This window comes from Cimex lectularius, unplaced genomic scaffold (assembly GCF_000648675.2).
Source record: "Cimex lectularius strain Harlan isolate CLEC.00 unplaced genomic scaffold, Clec_2.1 scaffold153, whole genome shotgun sequence".
NCBI lineage: Eukaryota > Metazoa > Arthropoda > Insecta > Hemiptera > Cimicidae > Cimex > Cimex lectularius.
Window position 1 is genome coordinate 1,110,299 of NW_019392833.1, and position 22,352 is coordinate 1,132,650.

At 35.3% G+C, this 22,352-nt stretch overlaps 1 protein-coding gene and 1 non-coding gene across 2 annotated transcripts in view; one reads left to right on the plus strand and one right to left on the minus strand.

Moving 5' to 3' along the window:
- Positions 1-22,352, plus strand: part of LOC112127489 (Kv channel-interacting protein 1-like) — a 152,108-nt gene that overhangs the window by 83,828 nt on the left and 45,928 nt on the right. The window lies entirely within an intron of this gene.
- On the minus strand, positions 18,434-18,507 carry Trnak-uuu. Its single transcript has one exon. It is a non-coding gene; the product is annotated as a tRNA-Lys (tRNA).

A 22,352-nucleotide genomic window follows, 5' to 3' on the forward strand; every position in this document is an offset into this window, starting at 1 on the left:
ACAAACACAAAACAAAACGGAAGACAAAAGATTTTTTTGTTATGAATTTATTCAAATAGCAGGGTGTTTTGAGAACAAGAGTATCACCGAATAAAAGTAATAATTGAAACTAATAAAATGCTTTTCTCTTTATTTTCGAGCATTATTGATATATCATGAAACTCTTCGTTTGATTTCATAAAGTGTCATTAATAGAGGTTATTATAACAACATGGATAGTCATATTTCAATAATTTAAAACGACTTTGTACATGTTTAAATACTGACCCCTTTAAACAGGTTGTTTTTTACAAATGAAATCCACGGTGGTTGATATATCTCAAAGGAGTCGAATCACATCAAAAATTGGATCGACCTTTCAAGGGCTTTAGTCCAAATTCTTCCGATAGTAAAAATAAATCTTTGAGCATTTCTCATGGCAGTTGAAGGTCAAGCCGTTTTGTAAGGTAAAAGGTGGTACGAGCTAACCGGTATTAGGTGACACCAGGGGGTGGGCGATACCCTTGATGTATACCCCACTTCAGTACAAACCCGAGCACCCCTCGGGACGGCAGCGCTTTTCTGCTAATTGCCCACTTACTTCAATTTATAAGCACATGGCTCAACATTTTCGAGATAGTGGTTTCAACGCGGTTTCAACCACTTGCGCCGACCGTCATTTCTGCTTACCCAAACTCAATGGAATTTATCGTTTACATTAATATTCTAATTACCGTTTAAACCTAAGTACATAAAAATGCCATGTGGGAATGGGTTGAAAGGTGATAAATTATGTGGGAAATGATTTCCTGCTCACAAAATATTCAGTTGTTTTAACCACAAATTCGATTTTATATAACTTTTTTATACAATATAAATTATGTAATGAGTTATTTACAGTATCTACTAATGGCATAAATCGCAAGTTTATGGGGGAATTAACAACCATTGTTGTCTCTCCCAAACTTTCCACTGGACTAATCCTCCAGGCCAATTCCGCAATAGGGGTAGTTTTGTTTTGAAAACAAATTGGGTAAGAGCAGAGTTTGTTGTAAAACGTGGAAAAGCTGTTGAGAATTATTTTTTTAAGGAATGATTGCTGCAGTTTGATGTCCAAGTAGCAGGAAGGATTGGTTAGATTTCTGAAGACTTTGGATGGGAAGGATTTCATTCTTTGCGCGTTGGAAAAAATCAATATAAAATTGGTTCAAATTGATTTCTTTTTTTAAAATTACATTTATTTGGTATTTACAACTACAAGTAATGTATTAAGTAAATATGTTCGTATATGTTGAATTTGAGGCTCTTGTAGGGGAAGTTGCCCAGTGGTAACACTCCTTCACACTGATATCTTGTTCAGTCTTCACACAATGAGAAGGTCTCGGGGCCACTTTCGCTTCAATCGTCTTGGAGGATTTTCAGGTAGGGTTGGAAGTGATAAATTTCGTACGAATAGATTACTGTGTGTGTTCAGTGATTGATGAAATTTTTTATATCGGGTTTTGATGTGTAGTTCATATACAAACGGGATGTGTAGGTCTTTATGGATAGTGTAATTTGAAACATAAAAAGGATCATTTATAATTTGACGGAGAATTTTAGATAGGATGGATTGGAGACGCTGGGAATTGGAATCCTTGGTTGAGCCCCACACTTCACAACCGTACCATAGACGTCTAATCATTGTCTTGTAAATTAAAAGTTTATTTTCAAGGTCTAATTTTGATCGTGAGTCGAGAAGTCTTTTTAACAATTTATAACGTCGGTTTGTTTGCTGTCTTTTCAGTCTTGTATGGGGATTCCAAGTCAGTCGTTTATCCATGAAAAGTCCAAGATAACGCACAAGGTCAGTGGTAGGCAATGGAATTCCATTTATACTCACCGCAGGACAGACATTTTTACGTAAGGTAAAATTGATCTGTGTGCTTTTTGTTAGGTTTACCTTTATTCTCCACTTTGTGAACCATATTGTTAATTCATTCAGGTGTTGTTGTAAGTGTTGAGTGTTAATTGAGGGGTCCGAATTGCGTGTAAGAATCGCTGTATCATCAGCGAATGTGTGTGTCGAAATGTTAACGTGTGTAGGAATATCTGCAGTGCATATGGAAAATAGAAAAGGGCCAAGTATGCTTCCCTGAGGAACACCCGCCCTTATGCGTATATAAGGTGAGAATTCAGTTCCCTGACGGACTCGACAAAATCGATCCGTCAGATAAGATCTCAGTATAAGATAGTACGTATGAGGGAGGATGTTCCTCAGTTTCCAAAGCAAGCCCGAGTGCCAGACTCGATCGAAGGCCTGTTCTAAATCAAGAAAGACACCCAAGCAATGCTGTTTTTGTTCGAGGGAAGAGGCCATATTGTCAGTAACACGATGTAATTGTTGAGTTGTCGATTGAAATGTGCGGAACCCAAACTGATGATCTGGAATAATGTTAGAATTTTCAATTATTGGCAGTAATCGTCGGAGAAGTAGGTTTCTAGTATTTTGGCAAGGATAGAAAGGATACTAATGGGTCGATAGGAATTTGGAAGATCAGAAGGTTTATTTGGCTTATTAATCATTTTAATTATAGAGAACTTCCATTGCAATGGAAAATATGTGGTCCTGAGTACAGCGTTGTATAAGTATGTTAAGTATAGTAAACCTCTGTGGGGCAAATTTTGTAATATTTGTAAAAAAATAAATAAAAAATAAAAAAATAAAAAAAATAAAAAAATAAAAACCTACTGCCCAACACCGAGTGGTTGCTGCCTTAGAAATATATCTGTGTGTTTAGCATTTTAAAACAAATTGTACTTATACTTCATGACATATTAACCATATGCTGGACTTAGTCAAAATCATCCAAAACTCTTATCATAAATTATCGCACTTTAAAAAAAAGACCAACATACGACTCTTTTTATCCGTAAACTAGTCAAACGTTCAAAATTTTCTCTAACGACCGAACTGATAATTTACAAGACAGTATTCCGACCAGTCTGGATCTTCGGAATAAAACTGTGGAGTTCAACTAAATGTTCCAATTCCAAAAGAATTTATTCGCTTCTTTCAAAATTTCTCCGTAAGATCACAAATGCTCCTTATTACCAAACACACCTACCGCCAATTTTCTTTTGTTTAAGAACTGAATTTGGTCGGCATTGGGCGACATATCTTTTCCAGCCTTCACGCCATTTTAAATTTTGATATTTTATATGTATGCATTTGTGTACGTGTGGATTTTTTCACTTATAATTTTGTAAAACAATATAATTAATATACCATTTTGTGTTGCTTGTCCGGTTCAAATCTGGCACAAATTAAAAAAAGACCTCAGTGTATTATAAAGATTTACACAAATAATTTCTAGGCACGGTACGTTAGAAAAATTGTGAGATTTCTCTATTTTGGACTGCGGGGTGACAAAACTGTAAAGGTGGTGGTCACTTTGGTTGTCTGAAATTGGTTTCTATCAGATTCATTCCGGCTTTTAGATTTCTTTAATGGTGGACCATTGCAAACGTTAAAGACAAATGACTAAAAAATACTGAAACACGTATGTCATTTCAAACCAGCGAGGAAATTCAGGCCAAATTAAACCTTAGCGACCAAGTTAGATTAAAAAAAAAGGATAAAAATTGCTACATATTTCTACAGAAAATACAAGGAGGTAGCTCTGACGGTACCAAGACAACCGGAGCAAGCACCCTTTAAAATAGGATGAAAGTTTAATGGAAAAATTTAGTAGGTAAAAAATATCAAGACTGAGAGAAAAAATGTATAATAATCGCATAAAGGAACACCTCTTGACCAGTCAGTTTCCAATAATCCCCTTATGAAAATAAGCAAAACTGGGAGAAAATCTTGCCCATATTTTCAAGAAGTAACAGAGACATAGGAAGTAGTTCTGTATGGCTACAAATATTTAGCCTTATTCAGGTAAAGCTCCTTGTAATGTGTTATCAAAGAAAGTTAATTCCTAAAATGAAGTGCATTTTTTTTTAGTCTAGAGAAAAATTAGACTTTATGTACCTTTTAAAAATTTTTAACAAACCCCTATTTTGCAATGATATTTATATTTGTATCATACATTCAAGTTTAATGATTTTAACTTAACACTGTTTAATTATCTATTTATAATTAATTGATAATTTGTTGTTGCAGGTACGGTGAAGAGCAGAGATTTCATGCTGGGCAAGTCTTTAAATTCTATGGTCGAATTCCTTTACAAATCTAAGACGTTTTGTGGTAAAAAACAAGCACAGATTTCTGAGAGATTGTAATTTTGTTGTTCTGTATCGCTAGAAAAGAAAAGCACAGAAGCACTTTTTGGTAATTTTGGCTACATGAATTTAATAAAAATATTTTATTTTAATCATATAGAAGAAAACCGATTTTAATTTTCGTATGTTCTATACAATAACGAAGCTGGAACTTGCGGGAACCGCAATTTCAGTTGTTCCGAAACTTTCCATCTTGAAATTCAATATCAAGTTAATCTAGCTTTACGGAATAGAAAACCCTGTTTTTGTTTTCTTACAAGTTGGGCTATAAATTATTGAAAGTTTTAACGAGGATGTTTTCGTTTTTTTGCATAGGGGGGCTTGTGAAGCAAGTCCGAGTCAGAAAGCCCTCCTTCCACCGAACAATGCCCGTCGATATCGTGTTGTCTGCGTGCGGCTTAACTTTCCAGCCATGTTTTTCTACCACTTCTCTAAATACCAGAAAAATAGGAGAAAATGGATTCGATAAAAAGATAGCAGCCACGCTCTCTAATCTTTCTTCTTGAAGGACGCTTAGAAGCTGCTATTACCATCAGCCCTCCACTGGTCCGTTTGGGTCATCCAATCATAATAGTCTGCCTTAAAAAGAAAAAAAAATCGATATTCACGATTCAAAACTGCTTGTCTTATTTGTTAACTTAAAATTTCTAACCTGATTGTTTTCTAATTTTTAATGTAGATAACTTTATTGGTCATAAGTCTTGTTAGCAAATAATGAAAAATATAAACATATAGAGCTAACATTAATTGACATGAAATGCAGGGTGTTCGCCTACTCTTGTTAAAAACTTTGCCGGTACATTTTCTATTCAAAATGGAACCAAAAAGTCCTAAATTAACTATGGCCCGAATCTCAACAGTTTCGGAGATATTTCAATTTTTCTGATTGTTTAAAATTTCACGACCTTGCTTGAAATAAACAATGGTAACTCCAAAACTCAAAGGTTTTGAACAAACCCATCGAGGCCATTGAAAGTACGTTAAAATATAAATAAGATGTGATCAATACTAAACTTGTGAACCTTCATGAATTAAGCGTTTTAATAGCCAGAACTTTGAAAAATATTTTTTTTTTCAAAGTTAAAAAACTTACTGTGGTGATTCTGAACTACTATTTCCACACCTAGAGACCAGCAAATATCAGAAAACGTACTCCATTTAATATCCTTTTTAGTTGTGTAATTGCTTTTTTAATTACTTTCTTTTAATATAAAGAAATTGAAGAAGGAAAGGAAAATGATTGAGGGATTGATAAGGTGGAAAGATTAAAATAAAAATAAAATAAAACTAAAACAAAATTGAATGAATTTATTAAACTTTTTTTTAATTCGGATTCAAAACCAAAATAGTGCAATTGTTTACTTATTTAACATCACGATTTCAACTTTGATTAAAGGATTGGATTGTTGCATTATTATAATAATAATTTTTTTTTTTTTTTTGACGGGCTTCCGACAGCTAGGTCATTTCAGCCCCGACTTAGTGTATATTCTATTTACCCTCAAACACTAAAATCATACAAATAAATACATTCATACACATAAATCATCAATACAGTACACTCATTCCGTTTGGTCGGTGGACTACTTGATATTCCTCCACCGACCTGTACACAAACTAATCTAGATTGGGGTCGATGGAGTACTTTTATAAATATTCCGCCATCGACCCCGAACACACACTCATACGCTCTCAACGTTTGAGGGGCGTTATATTTCACCCTCAACCCTCGCCATTCACGCTAATAAATACATGCACTCAGACAAAACATATAGACACACAACACATATTATATACAATAAAAAACCACAATTTCCCCTGAAAAAGGAAACTGGGGACCCAGAAAACCGCTGCTCGAGTATCATTTTCAGATTGGATGGCATGCCTATACGCTCCCTGTAGGGAGCCAAGGTATGACATGTTTCCAGTATATGGGACACATCGAGCAACCGAGCATAAGCAATTTCTCTGCATAAGGGGCACCTGCGCGGGTTTTGGCCCATATTGTATTACTATTCCCCGGAATAAAAGATTTATAAGATTCAAAATGTTTTTAGTTCATTCATTCAAAATTTCCTTAAGTTTTTACATTCTTTTATTTCCACTTTACGAATCTGTCAATCACGATTTTTACCTTTCCTTCATCAATTTCTTCATATTAAAAGAAGGTAATTAAAAAAGCAGTTACACCACTAAAAATGATATTAAATGGAGTACGTTTTCTAAAATTTGCTCGTCTCTAGGTTTGGTTTCAATGGCTGTCCTCAATTTTTTTTCAACTAAATTCATTTACACAGCAAAGCCAGCATGATGTCTCATTTTCAGCGTTCTAAGTTCACGCGTCGGCGGTTTGGACGAAATCAGTGAAGATAGTGTTGGGGTGGTCAGTTATGCGTTGATACAATTTCACATAGACTTCTTTCACCACTTCGCATGTTTTTTAGATCTCGATGGATTACATAGTGCCGAATATACACGACAATCGATTTGGCTGGACTTAGAGCCTTTTTAATTGAGAGTAACTTGCCGACACCAAGAAAGGTGACTATTCATACTACCAAATTGGACGGATAAGTGATAGGTGTAACAACCTTTTTTCTTAAAGAGTGAAAATGAAAAACTCTTGTCGAGAAACTTTAGAAAGTTTCGCCCCAAAAGTCGTTTAATCAAATCACCGATTTGTTTTGAATTTGTTCAACTTTTATCCAGTTTGACGCCTACGAGCCATTTTTCTGGAAATATTTGACGGGTTCAACTTCAGATACCCAAGCCACAACCAGACTATTTGTGACGTTTAAAATTTCCAGCGATGGGTGAACGCAACTAGGTTAGACTTTTGGGTATATACTCTCGTCAAACATTTTATCATTTCCTCTACTTAGAAAGATCATCTACAAAATTTCTGACGTCACGTTAGATCTGGGATCTGATCTGTATTTATTGTCTTACAATATGATTCTTCTGTCTTCTCCATGTACAAAATGATTCTACTTTATTTATTCTACCTATTCTAAAGTATTGTTAAATACTTTTTATGAAATTTTGTAACTAGATTAAGTGATGTACCACATTCCATTCAAGGGATCATGAAAAGGGAAAATAAAGCTAATCGGAACCGGGTTTGAAAGTTGAGCCAAGAAGTCCGCAGAGAGCGATTCGCAAACATTCATTATTTAAACACGAGGGCACTACAATTAAAAATAAATTGTGGATTGTTGGCATCGTCGTGGAATCTTTGTTCAACCCATTCCATTTATTTTATCAAGCGATGATTTGAGACCTTTCTGAATTTTGACGTTAATTTTAATACAATAATATCATATTGTAATTTATGTTAATTAATTTCTAAAACAAAATAAATAGTAGCCAAACTTCATTAATTTAAGTTTCACAAAGTAGTTAAGAAAAACACGAAATGCCTGGATGTAACAAAAAAAATCTAATTGTAGTATCTACTTTTCAAAGTCCACGGTTGGATTTTATCAGCAGTACGGGGAAAATAAGCGGCGGGTGGAACTTCGCCTCTTTTAAATATTCATAAGCTGGCCTGAATTCGGAGATTAAAAGAAGCCCGGTCACGACTGAAGTGGGAGTGTATTTCAGGGGTGGATTCGGTAGTTATCGGGATAATTAGGGCTGAGGACAATCGCCGGATTATGCTAACTTCCATCCCGGGCAAATGCTAAGCAGAGATAATAAATCGCATACCCTAGAGCGGTAGGCCTTTTCTAAATATCGATTATATTCCCCTTTGAATTGTAATTATAGATAAACAGGAGTTAGAAACAGCAGGCACCTACGGGCGGAGAATTTCTGATGAAAATAATTATATTACATATATAATGATTATTTGGAGATCGCGAGATGCGGTCTGGTGTGACGTAGGTTTTAGAAAAACATTTTCTTTATTGTGCCAACGTTTCGATCTTTATTGAGATCATCTTCAGGGCCTGGAATTTATAAACATTGTTTAAATTTTACAAATACTTATAACAAATAATTAACTTAATGAAAACACACAAAAACACCGGCCTAATTGATAATTGTTCTTACTGCTTTAATTTTGTTAACATCACTATGTTTCTTATCATTAGAGGCTATATTTATTATTTACGCTACATTAAGCATCCGAAAGAAGGTAATAAAGGTTAAAATTAATTTACAGTGTACTTAACGTTTTATGAGCTCTTATGGACATTTATTTAGCACATAAATTTGAAAATATTTTCGTATGTCAAACTTCAATGTTTGAATACTATCTATCACCAATTTATTGATAGTGTGTGATGATTAGTGACCGTTAGTCGATGATTGTTCAGAAATCGTGAGATGCGGTCAGGTGTGATGTAGGTTTCAGAAAAACATTTTCTTTATTGTGCCAACGTTTCGATCGTTATTGAGATCATCTTCAGGGCCTGGGATTTATAAACATTGTTTAAATTTGACAAATACATGTAGGATGTGCGAAAAAAATGAGTTTATACAATGCTAAAAATTTTAGATTATAGAAATATATAAAATCAAAGTATTTGTACTCACTCAAAATGGTTGTTTTCATGTGTCATTCTTGTGTGTCGTGTTGAGAGTGCCAGTGAGATACTGCTGTATTGTGTGTATATATGTTGGATTTTCAAAGGGTGGGGAAGGAAGACCTGATAGAAAGACATTTTTATATGAGGAAAAAATGGGTAATGGTTTGGCCTGATTATCCTTGCAGGATTATATAGACGGGGATAATTAGGGAAAGGAAAGCCAAATTGTTGAAGAATTAGACTATGTAGAAATGTTTGATGTGTGGAATGTGATGATTGTTTTATATGTTGTATTATATGTATGGTGATTAGTGACCGTTAGTCGATGATAATTCGGAAATCGTGAGATGCGTTCTGGTGTGATGTAGGTTTCAGAAAAACATTTTCTTTATCGTGCCAATGTTTCGATCTTTATTGAGATCATCTTCAGGGCTCAAGATGGACACTCTCAACACGACACGTAAGAATGGCACAATCACGCAGAAAACAAACACTTTGAGCCCTCAAGATCTCAATAAAGATCGAAACGTTGGCACGATAAAGAAAATATTTTTCTGAAACCTACATCACACCAGACCGCATCTCATGATTTCCGAATAATCCGTTGTATTATTAGTTTCGTGTGATGTGATGATGATATATGTATGTTATCGATATTGAATTTGATTAATGATATTGGCGTAGCTGCGGCTGAGTTTACATGTGTCTGTTCTGTAATTGATGCTGTGTTTAACCCTGTTGATGTAAATCATTTCTGAAAGTTACGTTTATGTTTGTTTTGTTCTGAGTGTAATATTTTTGGATTGTTGAAGTCGAAATTGTGTTGGTGTTCAAAAATTCAAAGTGTTTTTCTCACATCCTACATGTATTGTTTTAGAAAAAATCGGACCTCGAAACCTAATAGATGTAATAAGCAAAATGAAGTATACTTCTCTTCATATTTGTCGCCGAGAATCCAATAGATTACACATTTGAAAAATGGCAAAAAGAATGGAAAATTCAAAAAGGTGGGGTTGAGATAGGAAGTTAGTGTCCGAGTGGATCGAAGTCACGATTGCTCAGGTGGTAGAGCTGTAGCGTATTTAGCCGAAGGTCGTGGGTTCGAATCCCGCTCGTGGCATTGATTTTTTATCCCAACCAAAACCTCAATTAAAGATTAATTAATTGAAAAGAATTTATATGGTAATTTGGACCATAAAATTTTACAGCCCCCCCCCCAACTTATTCCCATACAATACAGTCTTACCTATAACTACAAACTACAGCAATCAAAATCTATATAACCAATTTCAATTAATTATACTTTGTACCTAAAGTCTTAGTTGAGATGAAAAAGTTAGTATCACGAGTGGGACACTAACTTTTTCATCTCAACCGACTTTAGAAATAAAAAAGCATAATTAATTGAAATAGTTACATAGGTCAATGAAACACACATAAACGATTATAATTAAAACCGTTAATAGGTACAAAATATGACGCTTATATTGTATATCACTTATTAATAATTACACAAAGTAACAATCAATAACTCATTAGAATATTTTAATTATCGTTCATATGTAATATTCTATCCACTTTATTTTATTTTTGATATGTAAAATCTATCATATATTTATAAAAAGCAATGTGCTAGTTCCATTCTACCTGTCACGATGCACACCCTTTACGTTATCCTTGTTAAATCTGTGACCAGTGTTGTGGGTATCCGACAAAACAGCCACACCCTTCTGGATTTCATTCAATGTCAATCGGACCACGAAACCTAATAGATTAAATTATAATGTTTTAACATTGTAAATTATTAATACAAGTTAAATAGTCTTGTAGCCAATTTGCCTTAAGTATAATATCGGATACTAAAACATCCGTATCGGGGATGGTGTGAGATGATAAAAATCTACATGAAAATACCCTTATGGATAAATTTACGCCAAACTGAATTTATTTAGCTTAAAATGAAATTCATTATCATTTAATATTAGTTACAGGTAATTAGAGGCCAAAATAAACAGCAAATAAAGCTTTATTTACTTCCTCTGTTAACTTTTGTACAGATTAATCCCATTTGCACAAAAAGTACCATTACGCTCGTCATTTTCCTTCGTTGACTTCATTTGATTCTATTCATATTTTTAAACCATTTTCAATAGCTCCATTCAGGCATTTGAGTGAGTGACAGTGTCAGGGTCATAACAGTATTAGAGGAGCGAAGTCCCCACGTGACTGTGTGTAAATCATTCTAAAATAGGGGTACTTTCGCGCTTCAGAGAGCTACACAAGAAGAACGGGACAGGATAGACGAGAGAGACGATGGATTTTATCCGTCATCAGGCTTACGAGCATTACGGGAAATTAAACAAAAACTTTGATAAGACAAGTCTGAAATGTTTCAATTTCCTCCAGGAATTTAAGAAGAAGTGTGTGGTGATTAGTGACCGTTAATCGATGTTTATTAGGAAATCGTGAGATGGTCTGGCGTGATGTAGGTTTCAGAAAAACATTTTCTTTATCGTGCCAATGTTTCGATCTTTATTGAGAGCATCCTCAGGGCCTGGGATTTACAAACATTGTTTAAATTTAACAAATACGTGTAGGATGTGGAAAAAAGTGAATTCATACAATGCAAAAAAATGTTTTTTATATTCAATCAAAGTATTTCTACTGACTCAAAGTGTTTCTTTTCTGCGTAATTGTGCCATTGTGGCGTGTTGTGGTACTCTCAACACTCACACAATTACGCAGAAATATAAAATATAAAAATATTTTTTGCATTGTATAAATTGTATAAAAATTTTTCACATCCTACATGTATTTGTTAAATTTAAACATTCTTTGTAAATCCCAGGCCCTGAAGATGATCTCAATAAAGATCGAAACGTTGGCACGATAAAGAAAATGTTTTTCTAAAAACTTACGTCAAACCAGACCGCATCTCACGATCTCCGAATAACCATTGACTAACGATCACTAAGCACCACAAATTTAAACTTTTATCGAAAAAATAAGTACAGTACGCCCTTTTGAATTAATATATACGGGAACTTTTTGGAAAAGATAGTTTTAGTAACAGGGGTTTTAGGCAGCTATCCGGAAGTAGTGCGAGTAAAATTACTCATCATCACCGCTATTTCTCGAAATCGAGATAGCTGCCTAAAACGATAAAGAAAATATTTTTCTGAATCCTACATCACACCAGACCGCATCTCACGATTTCCGAATAATCATCGAGTAACGGTCACTAATCACCAAACATATAATACAAAATATAAAACAATCATCACATTCCACACATCAAACATTTCTACATAGTCTAATTCTTCAACAATTTGACTTTCCTTTCCCTAATTACCCCCGTCTATATAATCCTGAAAGGATAATCAGGCCGAACCATTACCCATTTTTTCCTCATATAAAAATGTCTTTCTAAAACGTCTTCCTTCCCCACCCCTTCAAAATCTAATATATATACATACAACTGCAAAATTTCGCTGGCACACACACAAGAATGACACATGAAAACAACCACTTTATGTGAGTACAAATATTTGATTGTATATATTTCTATAATCTAAAATTTTTAGCATTGTATAAATTCATTTTTTTTCTCACATCCTACATGTATTTGTAAAATTTAAACAATGTTTATAAATCCCAGGCCCTGAGGATGCTCTCAATAAATATCAAAACGTTGGCACGACAAAGAAAATGTTTTTCTAAAACCTATGTCGCACCAGACCGCATCTCACGATCTACAAATAATCATTATATATGTAATATAATTTTTTTTTCATCAGAAATTCTCCGCCTGTAGGCCGCATCTCACGATTTTCGAATGATCATTTAAGAAAAAGGTTCAATGAAAAAAACTTCAGGGCTGGGGACCCGGCTCGTGAACCTCGTCTTAACTCAACTCAGAAAATGCCCAGGCTTCAATTTGTACGCGAAGATGTGAATTGGACATTGGAAAATTGGTATATATGCCCTGTATCTTTCTTTCTATCCTATCAATCTGTTTATCTATTTATCCGGCTAGTCACACTCAGTCCCCCCTCTCTCTTTAAGTTGCAATGTATCTTCGCATCGCATATGTACAGGTTACATCATGTATCCTCACGGCGGATCCTCCTGGTAAGATGTTTACATAAATAAGGCGGAATTTGAAACATTCCGGCTAAGGGTGAGGGCGAGGCTGTAACCTTAGGAGATGGAAGCTACAAATCTCCAGGCCCTTGTTCCTCATAAAACGTAGGAAGACAATTGAACATTCCTGAATGTTTTCTACGTTCTACGCCACTTTTACGGCTGCCCGCCACAGTAAAAACCCCAGCGATGGGACTCGTCGGCCAATTGATTTTAATTTTTCATCCTGCGTTTCGAATAAAAACACACAAAAAATGTTGTTCCTGCCACTAAAATGTGCACATCTTTCAGCTTTACATTTTTTAGGGGTAGTTGTTTTACAAACTCTATCAAAACTCTCCGTTATCTTTATTAAAATAACTTTTTGTTTATTATTCTATAAAACCAGCATGAAGAAAGGGTTAACATTCAAGGGTGTCCCTAATGGACGGCTCAAATCCCAAACAGTGCACCACAGCCGCTTTTTAAGTTTAAAAATGTTTGTTAAAGGCCAATTTTCTGCGGTTTTCCCGCGAGCATCGTGCCAAATCAGTTCTTCTTAAAAAAGATCTTTTTTCATAACCAAGGTGAGCACCAATTATTGGCCTCACTTGACGTAAGACCACCTACATAGAACAACCTGTATTTTAATTGCGTCCTAGGGCAGTCAGGGCAGAAGGATAACGAAAGAGACAGATCACAATCCTTCTGTTAAATACAAACTGACATAAAAAAGAAAGGATTGCCGTCTGGATTATGATAAAAATTCCCTGGTGGAACAGCATCCTAGGACAGAGACAGTCTTTCCCATATGCTCGGTCGTCCTAAAAAGGGCAATGAGGATCTTTAATGTCCGCACCTAGCCTATTCTGCCTTATCGGACGTTTTGATTCTCAAGATGAGAGCTGACGCATCTCCACATACGACAGAATGGTGTTACTGCCGCAGCATTGATGTAGATGCAGCTCAGCCCGGAAGGGGCATCAGACCGTATGCCGCGCGCAAAGGGCTAAGCCGAAATACACCAGCCCGGTCTCCCGCGCACTCCCTAGATAGAGAAGGAATCTCCCAGAGTATTGGGGCTTCTTTAGCATAGAAACTACCGGATCCGCTCCGGCCGCGGTTTTGTTTAAAGTGGAATAGCTAACCACCCCCTAGAGGAGTACCGCCTACGGTACAAGCCTCCAATCGAGCTCAGCCTACACCTACGCGCAAAGCATACTCGAGGAGGAGCAACCGATTCACTACCCGTCCCCATCCACCACTACACACGCATTCGAGGGACTTTTCAGCATAACCATAGCGTCCTCAACCCTTATACGCTGCCGTCCGATCCGCCGTATCCCGTGAGGCCGGGTGTATAACGGTGGTCATACGCAAGTTTCGTGCGAAGGTCACAGGTAGAAGACAGCCTCTTCTCTAAGTTCCTGCCAGGGGCGTCGCCACGTGCCACTACGAATCCATACCCATTATAACAGGGGCTGAATTTTGGAACATTTCTGTTACCCCGTAGTTCAGATGGTTATGCACCCTCCCCCGTCTATGCAGGGTAGGATTGGTACCCTAACCCTCGTGTGGCTCTGATAAGGCACCCGCCGCCCATGCCGATCCGAGGCCGACACAAGTACAACCTGTGCTTTAGAGAGGTTGCCACGCCCTTTGGGCTACACCATTATTTTGCGCCCGGACAGCCCCCTCGTAACCAAGGGTTGGGAGGGGGTCACAGGATAGAATGAAGGGACCTGGATTGAGAAAAGGGTATGGATGAGGACACGAGGTGGAACTTTTCAGGGTCTCGAGCCTCAACCACATTATACCACCCGTCGTCGCTGTAGTTCCACATTGAGTGTGCTACAACTCCCTGGGGAGGTCCCGTTGAGACAGACAAAAACATAAGAAAGTCTCGTCTGAACATACTACACACCTGCTTTCAACAAGGCGGAACATAACTCGGGATCATTGCACGTCAGCTGGACATTGCCGACTGAACAGACACTTAAAATGATTAGGACTGGCATATAAACTGCCTATGGTTCTGACCAGAAGAAGAAACCTCTGTACAAATTATGTCACTGTAAATGCCTGACAAGGAAAAGATTTTATTCACGGGCAAAGGAAAGCTGAATCCAGTAAACATAACTAAGGAAACATTAACAGGGCTATGGAGGCAGAAGCTTAAAAAGTATAAAGCTGGATAGTGAGCTATAACCCATATATGGAGGGAATATAGTCCCATTTTGAGGACGTGATTTTAGTCACCGTTATAATACAAACTTTATTTTATAAAATTCGATGAAAATGTAACAATATTTTCATATTTGTATTCTCCAGTTATATTTAATTTCAATTATTTTATGAAGCTTTTCAAAGGTTCAAAGTACTTGATGGTTAATCACACATTACAGGACGACAGGGACGAGCTTATAAACTCATTTCAAAAGAAAAGCTTACTGCCGTCCTAGGTAGTAAAAACCGGTAACGAACAGTTAAAGGGCTGCGTCGTAAAAGTCTTTCCAGCGCTATATGAAGCCATGAAGTGGTCAAATATGTACCTAAAATGTCCTGCCATTATTTCTTCATAGGCACTATCAACAGTTAGAGGAAATAAACCTTATTTTCTCGTTTTGTTTTGCTTCGACGATTTTTAGTTCGGCTAAGAACATTCATATGTAGAGATCCTATCGATATACTGTGAGCGCGGGTGGCAGGACACGCGATGTCAGGGAATCAATTACCATTTTCAGCATCAGCTTGCTCCCTCAGCAGTAAATATGACATAAAAATATAATATTTATTGATCCAAGCTTGGAAGTGTATTGAAAAAAAAAAGGTATACACGTACACAACATAGACCATATACGGTTTTATTATACTCAAACCAATCCATCTTTAGAAAAGTTATAATGAAAATAAATAATAACTTCACTAGTTTTCGTGGCCCGCTTGACCAATTAATATCCTTCAATTAATTAAGGTTTTTAGTTGAGATAAAAAAGTTAGTGTCACGAACAGGATTCGAACCCACGACCTTCGGCTAGATACGCCGCTACTCTACCACTTGAGCTATCGTGACTTCGATCCACTCGGACGCTAACTTCCCATCTAAACCCCACCTTTGAATTTTCCCTCCTTTTTGTCATTTTTCAAATGTCGTGTAATCTGTTTGATAACAATAATCTAAATAATAACAAAACAATTTAAAAAAATGGAAATACATATTAATTGACATAGATATGAGATGTGATATTTGCTGTACGTGAAATACGTAGCATTTCTTACCGTGGTAATAATGAGGTAATTATAATAATTCAACGCTTTTATGATTGATAACATTCCATGTTTTTTGAAAAACAAATAATTTTTACGAGATGGCACATTTGATGCACTTCCCTTAAATTAAAAGAAACACGTTAGTGTATAAACAATGTTTTTAAAGTAAATAAACGTATGTACATAACTAATGAAAGGAAAACGTCATGATTTGTGGTACCTCAGTTTGCTGTCTTATTCACTAACTGATTTAATTATTACAATAATAATTATTTCAGTCATACACTGAATGATTCATTGACCGACTTGTTCGCTAACTGAGTGATCCGTGATTTTCTGATTTACCCACTCATGAGTACGCAGAGTGAGTTTTTTCTTTTATAGAGCGACTTACTGACTCGTTGACTAACCTACTTATCTTACTTATTCACTCACTGATTTTCACTTCACTAACTCGGTCACTCATTAATTCCCGGAATGACCTGTTCTCCTACTGATTGAATTTATCACTAATTGATTGATTCATGGATTTATCAACAGACCAATTTATATTTACTTATTTACTGATTGATTTGTTAATGAATTAGATGAATTAATGAGAGATATACTATATGGAATCTTAACCCAATATACACAGGGTGTCTTTTTTAGGTTGCTCGGTTGAATTTCTCTTGAGTTAATGGCGCTATAAAAAAGAAAATAAACGTGTTTAATATTTTTTAGTCTAGTTGCAAATTTTTACCTTTTTTTAAGAAAAAATTATACAGGGTACCTCAGGCCCAGTTCAACTTCAAAATTTCAAACTTTTTACAATTTAAATTTAATTTGCTAATGTCCATTCTCATACGCTTATCTTATCTTCGCTACATTAGTCTGCCATGTACGTGAAAATGGTGTGAATCCAATCCTTTATATATGGTTTGGATGCTATGTGCTTATTTTTTATTTAACTAATGAAGATTTTTAGTTGAGATAAAAAAGTCAGTGTCACGAGCGGGATTCGTACCCACGACCTTCGTCTCAATACGTCCCTGCTCTAACCATTTGATCTATCGTGACCTCGATCCACTTGGACACCAACTTCTCATCACAACCCCACCTTTTGAATTTTCCCTCCTTTTTGCCATTTTTCAAATGTCGTCTAATCTGTTTGAGTCTCAGTAGTATACCTAAAAAATGACAAAAAAAGGCCACAATAGTTCAAGTGGTAGAGCAGCGAAGATCGTGGGTTCGAATCCTGACACTGACCCTTTTTTCTCAACTAAAAACCTTAATTAATTGAAAGATATTAATTGGTCAAAAGGACCACGAAACTAGTGAATTTTTATTTAACATTTTTGAAAAGCTAAAACATTTATTCATACAAATTTTAAAATTAAAAAAAATTGAAATTCACTGATTCCCTGATTGAGATTTTAATTTGTAGATTGACTTACTGACCCGTTAGCGGATCCAATTATCTACACACATACTGAATCATTCACTGATTGACTCGGACACTAATTAATTCACATATTATTTTGTTAACTGTTCTGTGTGTCGTATAGATTGTTCGTTTTATCTAATGTTTTGCAAGCATTTCTTGTCTTGCTTTTGGGTTGATTAAGGCTAAATATACTGAAATCATACACTACTTTTAAAACTACAGTTGTAGTTTGTAATTGTCTAATTTCGTTCATAAGTCATGTCAGTCCATGCCCAACGTTACCTATTCCTACTACTCAGTTAGACGAGTGAAGCGGAGTTGGCCCTGGGATCTCCTTATGAATAGTCCATAAAAAAGTATTCAGAAAGTTGGGAAATCAACAATGGTTGCTGCACCTCTCAGGATATATGCAAATGATAGATATTGTATCTCATTACATAATGTATATATTTGTAGAGATGGTAATAATTATTTTAAAAAATCCGAAACTTCTAGAGAGACTTGCTCTTCCTAAGTAGATATTAATTTTAGGTAAAAATCTTCTAATTGGTATTACCTTGAAGTTTTATTGTCATTAAAAGACAGCATAGCGCAAAAATATAATTTTTTTAAATAACATTTTTGTCATATAATTTTGGCGTAAGAGTTAACTTTTTTAGATATAAAGTTACGTTTTAAAATAAAAATAAAATCAAGTTCAATTAATGGGTGTAATCCCTTATATTCTGTGGTCCGATTGTCCGGCTTTTAGTTATTAGTAGTTTCAGTCCGAAATAACTCCTTTCAACTAATTTATCTTTTTTATGTAAGGTATTGGTTGAAATGAAAAAGCTAGTGTCACGAGCGGCATTCGAACCCACGACCTTCGGCTCAAAACGTCGCTGCTCTAACCACTTGAGCTATCGTGACTTCGATCCACGCGGACACTTGACATTTGAAAAATGGCAAAAATGAAGAAAAATTTGAAAGGTAGGTTTAGGTGGGGAGTTGGTGTCCGCATGGATCGAAGTCACGAGTGGTTAGAGCAGCGGCGTATTGACCCGAAGGTCGTGGGTTCGAAACCCTGCTCGTGACACTAGCTTTTTCATTACAACCAATATCTTACATAAAAAAGATTAATTAATTGTAAGTAGGGTATTGAAAGGGGGTAAAGTAGGGTACTAAAAGTCATGTTTCTTAATAGGGGTACGGTTACAAACTAAAATTAATTAATTCTGGACTTTGTTGCTGGAGCAACAGATACAGATAAGATACCTAATGGGGTTGCCTTTTCTTTGAAATACAAATGGACTTAATTTCTACATTTCTTTTTAACTGTAGCTCTCTGTAAATTTAATTTAACGATTACTAAGATAATCCCTTGCGGAAGTGGGATTCTCCTGGGTGGCCTTACCGTATTATCCTCCCTCATTAAATTTGCTCGTCGGTTCTTACGCCAAAGATTAATTGCCCAACCGTGGATCCATTAGGGCGGAATTAACGAGGCCCCGTCAGCCCTAGACAAACCGCGGCACGTCTATCGATGAAGGCTGGCAAGCTGTTCAGTCCGAAAATTTATATTTTTACGATAGGTGGTAACGAAATGACAAATTTTTCAGTCAAAAACACACAGAAAAACACAACGCATCAAATAATGCGATAAATTATAATAAAACGTGGGGGAAATTAGTGTATTTTCTCATTTTTAGGGTTGGATCTGGGTACAAATTTGTAAAAAGACATGATAGACAAAGAACACACTGATCGACCATTGAAGACTAAATACCTAAAGCGTCTGGCAGGCCAGCACAGCGAGGACTAGCAAGGCAAAATTTTTCTACAAGAAATAAGAAAAGAATAGAAAAATTCGGTACACCGCTAAAAAGCAGAGCGTTTATCAGGCGGCGGGTTTATAAGTAATGTTCATCAATAGTATAAAAGCCTTAAAATAAACAGAGAGAAAACTAAAAAGGAATGGAATAATAAAAAATAATTTAATGTGTGGTGTTTACTGACCGTTAGTTAATGACTATTTGGAGATATACGGTCTGGTGTGACGTAGGTTTTAGAAAAACATTTTATTTATCGTGCCAACGTTTCGATGTTTATTGAGATCATCATCAGGGCTCAAACTGTATGTTTTCTGTGTAGATGAGTCATTATTGTATGTCGTGTTGTAATAACACATCTATACAGAAAACATACACTTTGAGCCCTGAAGATGATCTCAATAAAGATCGAAACGTTGGCACGGTAAAGAAAATGTTTTTCTAAGACTTACGTCACGTCAGACCGCATCTCACGATCTCCAAATAAAAAGTAATTTAATATTAACACTTCTGGGAAATGAATATACAATGCGAACATAACATTTTTGGAAGTATGTAATTTTTATATGTACGTAAATTTTAAGGTTTAGTAAATTTATTTTATATTAATAGAAAAAAAGAGTGGAACATTCAAAGAAAAATTGAAAAAAAAAATGCTGTATTCATCCTGGGCAACATCAGATTAACGTTTTATTTTATTAAATCCATTATATTTTGTGGTCCGATTGACCAAATAAATTCTTTCAATCAGTTAATCTGTATGAAAGGTATTGTTTGAAATGAAAAATTTAGTGTCACGAGCGGGATTCGAACCTACGACCTTCGGCTCAATGTGCCGCTGCTCTAACCACTTGAGCTATCATGACTTCGATCCACTCGGACACCTACAACCTTTCGAATTTTCCCTACTTTTTGCCATTTTTCAAATGTCGTGTAATCAGGATTCGATTCTCGGCCACATGTGAAGTGGCCATGGAGAGCTGTTAGTGAAATTATATTTCGTTTTACTTATTAAATCAATTATACTTACTGATCTTAGTATATCTTAGATTAATTACTTCTTTCAATCTTTTTATGTAAGATTTTGTTCAAATGAAAAAGTTAGTGTCACGAGCGGGATTCGAACCCACGACCTTTGGCTGAATACGCCGCTCTCTAACCACTTGAGCTATCGTGACTTCGATCCACTCGGTCACCAACTCCCTATCTCATTTTATTTTATGAGGAACTTATTATACTATTCAAAAGTATCAAAATTATATTTATTTACATGTAGAGATGAACATTTAGGAAATATCTGTTTCATTTTCATTATCTTAAAATATAGTCTCTTAGAACACAACCTATGTGGTTTGCATAAAATAATTTTTAAAAGTGAATTTTGAGTTAGGACAAAAGGATTAATGAAACATTGAAACATTCATATTAATACATTAGTAACCCCCCCCCACGTAACAGTGGTACTGCTCCAACTCTTGTAACGTAGGTTCTTCTTCTAGTTATAAATATGAATAAGTGGTACACCAATAATCCTCACTTGTTTAAATTAATTTTATAACAAACGATGATCAGACGCTTTTATTATGCCTAGAAAGAACTCATCAACCTAATTGCATCTATCAACTTGTTTTGAAATAAAATTATATTATTTTATAATAAGCGATATTTTAGACTGAGCAATTGAAAAATATATTGTTAGTAACAATTCTATATTCATAAAATTTCTCAAAACTCTGAATTTTTGCAAAACTTTTCTTATAGTAGATGTTACGTTGTGGTCACAAAGGTTTTCCTAATCAGGATTTTGAGGAGTCAATGTGTAATTTGAATTTTAAATTTGAATCTAATATTATACCCAAGTACCTAATACTAGGTGTAGAAGGAATAAGTGAACAAGTACATTCGTCATCATCTTGACAGGAATGAAAAATGAAATAAAACCGCATATGTCTATTCTTTATTTTGTAAAAAATGCAAAACGTTACTTTTAAGTTTATAAGTAGAAAATTTAAATTTAACTATGATTAAAACAACTTCAAGCCATTGTTGATAGGTTCAAGTAAACTATCAATACTATTCCCAGATTAAATTAAGCAAGTATCATCCACACAATTTTTCCAAATATTTTTTCGAAAAAAGTCATTTATGTATACAAGAAAAAAACAATAGACCCAAAACGGTACCTTGTGGTACTCCCGAGCCAGGTATTGAAGAGCTACAGTCTGCTCCAACTCTTGTGATCTAGGTTCTTCTTTCAGTTACAAGTATGATTAAGTGGTACACCAACAATCCCCACATGTTTAAATTTATTGTTATAAACAATTAATATAATATAATAAATATGATATCACAATAAATAATAAACAATGATTGATCAACTGTCAGATGCTCTTTTTATGCCTAGAAAGATCCCATCAACATAATTACATCTATAAACTTCTTTTGAAATGAAAATATATTTTTTATTTTATAACGTCCTTATTTTACAATAATTATTAAAACGAATAAAACACATCGTTGAAAAAAAATCATTCTTGACCACCAATTTGGATTCCGAACAAGACACTCAACAATAGACCAAATTCACCGAGTAACGGACGTAATAGAAAAATCTCTCGAAGAAAAACAAATTTGTTCTGCTATGTTCCTTGATGTCTCACAATCTTTTGACAAGGTCTGGCACGAAGGACTCATCAATAAACTAAAAGGTATGCTACCGAAGCAGTATGTCGATATTATCAGTTCCTACCTAACTGACAGACTGTTTAGAGTCAAACAAGAAGATCAATATTCAAAATTAAAAACAATAAATGCAGGAGTGCCACAAGGTAGCATATTAGGTCCACTGCTTTACTTGTTATACACCAGTGATTTTCCGAAAATAGATGGAGTAAAAATTGCAACGTTTGCAGACGACACAGCGGTGATATCACTAGGACCGACTAT